This window comes from Adiantum capillus-veneris, chromosome 17 (genome assembly GCF_014529385.1).
Source record: "Adiantum capillus-veneris isolate H3 chromosome 17, ASM1452938v2, whole genome shotgun sequence".
NCBI classification, from domain to species: Eukaryota; Viridiplantae; Streptophyta; class Polypodiopsida; order Polypodiales; family Pteridaceae; genus Adiantum; species Adiantum capillus-veneris.
The window spans coordinates 120,986,930-120,996,118 of NC_140947.1; positions in this window are offsets into that span (position 1 = coordinate 120,986,930).

Here is a 9,189-nt window from a genome sequence, read left to right on the forward strand (position 1 = left end):
TGTGATAATTTCCAAAACATTTACATCAAAATGCAGCAAAAATACCATCAAGATCCATAAACCAAACATCGGACCCATCACACAACAACCAGTAGATTCCAACCATCATATACATTGGCTAATAAATAGGGAAGCCATCCCAAGAAAATTTGAAGAACCATACACCCAGAGATCACCAAACACTGGTTGAACACGGATCCACCCTCGAAGGAACCAACCCAACCTAAAGTAGGCAAGCTTTCGCCCCTAGATGCACAGGAGAAAGCCATCTCCAGGCCTATCTTTCCAAAAATGGAGAAGGCTTGAGAGGGAGGGAGCCGGTAGTAGCATCACCAACTAGATCCTCCAAATGTGGAGCAAATCCATGATGCATCCATACGTTTGCTCTTGACATCGCCAAAGACAAAGTTTAAGGCACCTCCATGTTTCCTTGCAACAATGTCCATCGGGCCTCCCACCCATGAGAAAAGACTCTTCACTTTTGCACTTTGTACAAAAAGAGAGAGAAAGTAAAAAGAAAACTATGATCGCTTTTGTATCTACTACAAAAAGAGAGTAGGTGTGCAAAACTTTTTTTTACGTGCTTTATTAACAGGATCTACAAAGATGCTTAGAGGGTCTTTAAGGAAGGAAAAGGGCACAAATGACACGTGTTGGGGAAAAAAAGATAAGGACATTCATGAACTGGCCATGAGAGGAAGGAATATGGTACGAGTTGGGATCTGTTGACAAGCAGCATGGAAGGACAACATAGGATGTGGCAGATGCTAGTCTCTGTGTATGTGTGTGTGTGTCTTTGTATATTTTTGTGGGACGGATGTCTAACCTCACCATCCTATCTTATTGCAGTATTAGCGAGAACCACGATTAACTTTTCAAACCATGGGACGAAGCTGACTCGACTAGTGCATAGAGGCTACAAGAGGTTGTCAATCTCTTGGAAAACAACTAACAACTCGCATCTAACGCAGACTACAGTCAAGTGACTGAAATCACCAAAAGCCAATCGCTCATCGGCAAGCAAATCACATCCGTTACAGCATCAAATGACATCCAAACGTGACGAAACTTCTAGGACAAGTTTATAAGACCTAAGCACACATGCTTATGGCCTCAAACCCCACTTTAGGTCAAGTTCCAAAATCGCGATTATTAACAGCAATGGATTTTTGACCTAATCATTTTCGACCCAGAATGCATCTAATTGCTTAGCAATGATGCCCCAATACCCCGTCTATGCTTAGTTATCATTTTAAAAGTGTAAGTTCCTAGTTATGATGAAATTAGGCCGTGGATCGACGACGTCAAAAGCTACGAAATACTGTGAATGGCTTACGTCAATGCGTAGAGCTCTTACCTGCGGTTGCAATGCAACAAACGCATCCGCAATGTGACAACCAGAGAGCGAGTAGGAAGCTCGAGAAGGAGAGAAGTGAGCGCCGTTAGCTTACGCTCCGTTAGCTTGGCTGCGAGTGGTGCTGCAGCAACCGTTCCCACTTGTGCTGGTTTGTGGATGCAGTCTTCTCGCTTTGGTTATCCTTAGGGACGTCCTCTTCATTGAAGATCTCACAATTGTCTCCTAGGTCGATAGCATCAGACACACACGCCTCTAGAGTTGTATGCTTTTTACTATAGAGTATAACATGAAGTTCTTTGTTTAGCAATCCTTCCAGAAATAATGAGACAAGTCGCTCCTCTGCAGGTATCTCCATCTCTGGGCATCTGGCAATGTATTGTTTCATTCGAGTTACACAATCCCTAACAGACTTACCATGTTTCTATTTAAAGCTATAGATTTGAGCTACCGTATTATGTTTAATCCCCGTTTTAGAACAAGCAGCTACAAATCCTTGAGCTAATGTATTCAAATCCATGATTGACCTTGGTGGAATGTTTTGGAACCATGTCAAAGCTTTTCCTTCTAATGTCATTCCAAACCCCTCAAATTGAGTATGGAAATCGAATATATGCTCTGCTCTTAGCACTTGCTTGAAGATTGCTAAGTGGACATATGGATCCCCGGATCCACTGTATTTTCTGACCCATTTTTGAAAATCAGCTGGTCTCACACGTCTATTTGGTTCAACTCCAAGTCTTATAGAAGTTGGTCCTGTTCCGAGTCCTTCAAACCAGTCTGTCAGAAATAGTGACTCATGTAGCCCTGGGTTGGCCTTAGTGTCACCTGTTTTTCTACGTGATGAGGTGGTTTTTGGTTTCTTCACATTACTCTCCGATTATCTCTTAGATGTTCGTCTCTTGGAGTGGTTTCTGGTCCTTGACCCAATATCCAATCCCGTATGGAATACCCCTGGTATTTGGTTTGTTCTACCTCCTCAGGAGTCATCATAACATAGTTTTTGTTATAACAATCCCTAAACAAGTAAGTTGGTAGACCCGCCGATCCCTTATCTTTGATTTTGAAGATATAAATGATCTTCATGGCCGTTAATTGTCCTGGTCTAGCATGAGAAGTCCACAAAAGATCTTTTATGTTTCTATCTTCCCAACAATAGACTCCGATCTTAGGATTATCCGTACTAAGCCGTTTCAAAGGCTTCAAGTCTACTTGATCGTATCTCTTGAATTCCAAAGTTGGTGGTCCTACTTTTGCTGACATATCAGGGATTATAGTGCTTACTTCTAAGCCCCATTTGTCTACCACATCATGATTTTCAACTTCTACATATTGAGTTCCGTTTCGATCCATGTACATGTTTCCTTGTTTATTTGCCCTAATCTCTTCTTCGAACTCGATATAATGATCATCAATGCATATTCTTCGTTAGGATCCAAGTAAACCTGGGCTTCATGGCGATTAGTCTTGTAAAAAGAGAGTATATGCTTGTAGCGCATTGTTGTTCCGGTTTTCAAGTGAGTCGAGTAAGAAGACATTTCGGATGTTGAATCTGAAAAAGTGTCCGAGACTTCTTCAGGAATTGTGTGCAAGGAATTACCTTGATTCACGCTTTATTCAGTGGATACTCTACTGGTGTTTTCTCCAAATAGGCGTTGATTTCCTATTACACGACCGGATCTAAGATTCATATAGACTTATGAAGCCCTGGTTTGAGTACTCACCTTAAATTGACTTGTCGTCAATTTCCACTTGATTCAATTGCACTTTCTGTCAAGGCACTGATTCCTCGTCTGCAACCTGATTCCTGTACAAAATTTGTCAAATTAGCTATTTTTCTATAAGGACAGTAGAGCTCTTGAGAACTCCAGTGATTGGTCTTTGTATTTCACTTCAATTCGTGCTATGAAAGTCAAAATTTTGACTTTCAGATTCAGCTTAGCAAAATCAAAGGTATTATTTGCAATCTGTAAACTGAGTGTATCTGTACCAATTTTGATCCGATTGAACCCAAAATTTCCCTATAGCCTTATATTATGCTGGTCTACCACTGTATAAGCCCAAAAGTCAAATATGAAGTCTCTGGATAGCAGAAGTAAATAATCGTGATTATTTACTATTGTCACTTTTTTGCACTTTTTGGATTGGTTTGACAAGTATACAACTTGTTAAAGTCCTTGGGCAAGTTTCAACAAGTTTGGACAAAATTTGATCAAGTTTACCCACTGTTCTGTGTCCGCAGACTTTGATTTCGAGAATCTGGCGTAAGTCTCACTTTTGTGGTCCAAATTTCACCAAAATTGATTTGTGGGGTCCAATTGACGTGCTTGACCTTGTGGTATACTCAAATTTGCAAAATCACCAAGTTTTGAAGCAAATGTAAATAATCGCGATTACTTACTTCTGACAATTATTTACAAATTTTTGTCCCAACTTTGACACAGATCTATTAAGCACCTTATGTTAAGGTCACTAGCCAATTTTCATCAAGTTTGGACAATTTTTGGTCAAATGGTCATTAATTATTTGTCCGCAGATTAACTTTGCAATTTTTGTCACAGTTTTTACTCCAATGATCCAAATCCTACCAAATTTGGTTTGTGGGCTTATTACAACATGGTAAAGCTAGTGGTATGCCAACTTGGTCAAAAAAGTTCAAAAACAGGACAGATGTAAATAATCGCGATTATTTACTTTTGCCAAAATTTTACAAGTTTTTGGTTAACTGAGCATATACACATGTTTATCACATCAAGATAAGCCTATGAATCAATTTTCAACAAGTGTGGATAAATTTTTCCTCAATTCACACTCAAGATTCAAAAAGTCAGTACAAACTTTAATTTTTACCCAGTTTTTGTCAGTTTAGTGATCCAAATATCTTGGGCCTTTACAAAAGTTGTTTGTACACATCCAATGAGTCAATGATATAAATCTTGGCTAATTTAGAGTAAAAAGTTAATAATCGCGATTATTAACTTGAGGTTTGAAATGAGCTTTTTTTTTGCAATTTTCTCAAAGACAGTCTTTTTATGATGTGTTTTAAGCCTATACATCAAGTCAAAACTTAATTTGGCCTAAAAAGTCAAGAAAAAGTAAATAATCTGAGTTTTGGTCAACTTCTTGAAATTTTTACCTCGAAGTGTCCTTGAGCTTACCCACTGGTTCAAACAACTCTTCGGCTTACTCCCCAGTTGGATTGAGTGAATTCGAGTCTTTTCGTGCTATTTCTAACCGTAGACATGAAATTCTGCAACCTTACATAACAACTCACACTTGATTCTTTCAGAGAGAGCAATGCTATGAAATCCACCTCGGATCCTACTTACCCTACTCCTAGTTTCTCATGCAATGGGGTTGTGGAAAGTGTCCACAAACACTCATTTTCTTGTGTTTTTTATGTTTTTCAGAGTCTTGATCTTAAGACTTGTCTCGATCTACCAATCATTCCCTAAATCCTAATCTAACTCTACAATGCTACAGTCCTAAAGGTACTCAGCAAGTACGATTACTTCCAAGCTACCTCTACACAGCAAAAGACGACAATCTTAAGCTATGCGGTTTCTAAGAGAGAGTTTTAAACTCTAGGCGAATCTGAAGGAAGTTAAAGCACAATTTTACAAGACAGTCGTGTTTTTCCTAGTTTAGGTCTCTTCGATCCCCGGCAATGACGCCAAATATGGGACGCATGTCTAACCTCACCATCCTATCTTATTGCAGTATTAGCAAGAACCACGATTAATTTGTCAAACCATGGGACGAAGCTGACTCAACTAGTGCGTAGAGGCTACAAGAGGTTGTCAATCTCTTGGAAAACAACTAACAACTCGCATCTAACTTAGGCTATACTCAAGTGACTGAAATCACCAAAAGCCAATCGCTCATCAGCAAGCAAATCACATCCGTTACAGCATCAAATGACATCCAAACGTGACGAAACTTTTAGGACAAGTTTATAAGACCTAAACACACATGTCACTTTAGGTCAAGTTCCAAAATCGCGATTATTAACAGCAGTGGATTTTTGACGTAGTCGTTTTCGACCGAGGAACCATCTGATTGCTTAGCAATGATGCCCCAATACCCCAATTCCTAGTTATGATGAAATTAGGCCGCGGGTAGGCCGCGGGTCGGCGATGCCAAAAGCTACGAAATACTGTGAATGGCTTACGTGAAAGCGTAGAGCTGCTACCTGCGGTTCTACTGTAACAAACGCACTCGCAATGTCACAATCGGAGAGAGAGTAAGAAGCGCGAGAACGAGAGAAGTAAGCACCGTTAGCTCACGCTCTATATTTCTTATCCAAAAACTTATAAAAAAATTACAAAAATTGGCTTTTATACCTTAGCCAAGGTTTTTGGGTGGTCAAAAGTAATAATATGGAGTTCTACCAAAGCTGGAAATTGAATGGCTGATACAATCTAGAATCTTGTAGCCTCGGCTCATTAATTACAAAGTTTACCAAGAAAATAGGAGTTACAATATTCCCGATTTATCAAAATAATAATTGTTTTTTCAAGGAGAACTCCGAAAAATGGTGTCCGTGTTAGCTTGCTACTAACATTCCCTCCCTCCTCGCATGTGTCGTCCCTTGACACAACTTTATGGACTGAAGTAATCTTCGGATTGACGGTGGGCGAGGCAGTCCTTCAGTGCTTCCAGTGCCTTTTCGTATCTGATTTTGGGTTCTTTGTCTGGCACTTGCAAAAATTGCATGGTGACTCTATTTTTTAGTTCCAGTGCCGAGTATCCTACAAATCTTGCTGTGAGGTTTCTTATCACCGGCGCAAATATCTTCGTTCGCCAGGTGAAAAAGCCAGTGTAGAATGCCTCTTCAAAACCTAGCATATTGTGCGAGGGCAGAAACATGCATCGGGCATAAAAGCCATAAAGAACTTCCTCTGAGGGCTGTCCACTTAGATCATAGCAGAGGCCTTTGTTTCCTTCCAAAAATGAGAGCCATGGGGCTCCTGTCTGCTCAGGATCATTGAAGACTTGTATGCAAGTGAGTAGCATCTTGCAGATTTTGTATAGCATTGCACAGGAGAGATCTGGCAGATTTTTGAAGAATGTCATGGCGCACGTTAGGGTTTTCACCATGTGTTCTTCTGTTGCTTGGCCTCTCTCTGGAGCTGGCAGCCTGGGAAAATTTAGCCATGTTGGCCTCTTCTTCTGCAGTGCTTCGTGTGCTTGCCACGTCCTTACTCGCAGTATCGGAAAAAATGTGGGATCTTTCTGTATGGCCGCATGTGCTCTTGTGAACATAATCAAATATCTTGGATTCTTGTTCAACCAGCTTAGTCGCCACTTCGGGTGGTCTTGATCTGCACCATCTTCTTGCATATCCTTGTATAATCTTTCCTTTACCTGTAAGAGTTCTACCTTGATGAGAGGGTATGGCAGGGATTGTTGGTGCCATTGAGCATTGATTTGATTGGGAGTGAGCTGTGTGACGTTGACAGAGTGTAAAACTCTCAACTCCCAATCCATAGTTGCCTTCCACTGCTCATTTACCTCTAAGGCGGTCTTCTCCTTCAGTGCATCTTCTTCAGCCTTTGACAACTGGACCGTTGGCACTATGTCCTCCTCTGTGATTTGGACTGGAAAATCTTCTCCCCCACGCGGCTCTTCGGTAAACTGTGTCTCGAATTCAGCAAATGAGACCGAGGGGATTTCCACTTGGGGCGGCTCTGAAGTGTCTGCCTCTTCCTGTATATCTGGCTTTCCCTCTTTGAGAAGCTGATTCATTCTTTTCAATTCTGCAAAATCCTTAAAGAGCTCCTCCTCTCTTTGGACCCGCATGAGTACCAGATATCTGTGTTGTGACTATTCCAGCTTCAACTCCAGTTCTAAATCTTTGTTTTTCTTTTCAAGAGCTTTGTATACTTCATCTGTTCCCTTGATCGAGGCCACGGCTGGATTTTCTCTTAATTGCCGCAAGAAAGTGGCTTGATCATTAATTCTTTGTTCAGAATACTGCACAGATGCATTTGCTACATCTAATTGTACTTGAATCTTTTGAGCTGACAGAGAAATGGTAAGAAGTTCATTTGTCACTTCTATCAACTGCTCATCTTTCACTTTGCAGGCATCAAATAACTTAGTATGAGGTCACCCAACTCTCCATTTCTTTTTGTTGGATGTCCCTGGCTATCTGATGCCGTTCTGCTTCAGTATTTAGCTCTTGTACTTGCCTTTGGAGATCAGTGATAGTAGCCATTCTATCGTCGAGCTCGCCTTGAAGAGCATCGATGACCATTTCTAATTCCTTGGATTTAGTACTGCGGTTAAAGGTTGCTGAGCAGAGTTTCTCCGTCATGATTTGCATCTGCCTTGCATACTCGTTTACTTGTAGAATGACTTCATCATTGGATTGCCACTCCTCCTGTCTTGCAAGTTGAGATGTGCCGGCAGCCTCTTGTGTTACTTCTTGCTGTGTTGTTATTGCTAGTGTTTCTATAGAGATGGTTGCTTTTCCTTGGCCATCCTGAGGTTTTGAAACCTCGGCAGTTACTGGCTGAGTGGAAATTACTTTTGTGGTCTCAACCCTTTTCGGTTCCACGGTTGTTGCAGGCCTTTCCGCCTTCTTTGTCTCGGTTTCTTCCTCATGTGTAGTGGTTTGCTCTTTTTCTGTATCTTGCTCTTTATCAGTTTCATCCACCTCCTTGTTGAGATGTCGAGCTCTACACCTTGAGCTGGCATCCACTACGGGTCTTGGCCGCTTACGGCATTTACTCACTGGCGCGTTAGGTGACCGACACGGAGGATCTCTGCCACTGATTCTACAGCTGGACTACACTTATAGTGCCAGCCTAGTACGCTTCTAGCGAGTTCACACGTAGTGACCGCATGTACATATGTGCTACTTTTCAGCTTTAGCACTTAGTCATTTTGTACTCTCTTTTCTGTAAAGAAGAAGAAGAAGCTTTCCATCTCTGTGTGCTTTGTGCTTGTCTTGTGTAGCTCTCTTGCATCCTCATTCTTTACATGGTATCAGAGCCTGGTGCAGGCAAGAGAGGCTAAGAGACCAAGAGCATCACAACCCCTTCGTTCGCAATCCACGACAAGTTTCTGAACAGGTCTCCAAAGTGCAGTATATAGAGATTTAGTATACAAGTACAGTGGTTGTATGTACGCTTGATTGTGGACACTCGTTGAGTGTAGAAAGCGTTACAGGTACCACGATAGCAGGTTCAACAGATTTGTAGGTTTTTGCAGATTGTAGCTATTTTGTCTTAGTGCTTCAAGATGTCTGACGATTTCAGTCAGATTGTTACTGAGAAGCTTGAGAAAAATAACTACCCTGCATGGAAGTTCAGAATAACAAATTTCCTAAAAGGAAAAGGTTATTGGGACTATGTAGAAGGAGACAATGAAAAGGAACCAGAGATTCCTGAGGCAAATGCTACAGCAGAACAAAGGAAAGCTTTGAGGGACTGGCAACAAGGCCAGAGCAAAGTGATGTATTGGCTTTCTATGAGCATCACAGATGGCATGATGGGCTATCTATAGGATGCTGAAACCCCCGCCATTGCATGGAGAAACTTAGGCAGAGTGTTCGAGGTGAACACCAAGGCTAGGAAGCTTCAACTAAAGTCGGAGCTAAATCAGGTTAAGAGGAACAACCTCTCAATCAATGATTATGCCTTGAAGATCAAGAGTATCATTGAGGCTCTTGGATCTATTAAAGTCTCAATGGAAGACGATGACATTGTCCGTGCATGCTTGGATGGTCTAGGAGATGAGTATGTACATTTTAGGTCTTCCATGAATACAAGAGACGACATCCCCGTGTTCCAAGATTTGATTTCTATGCTTATTCTTGACGAGAAGAA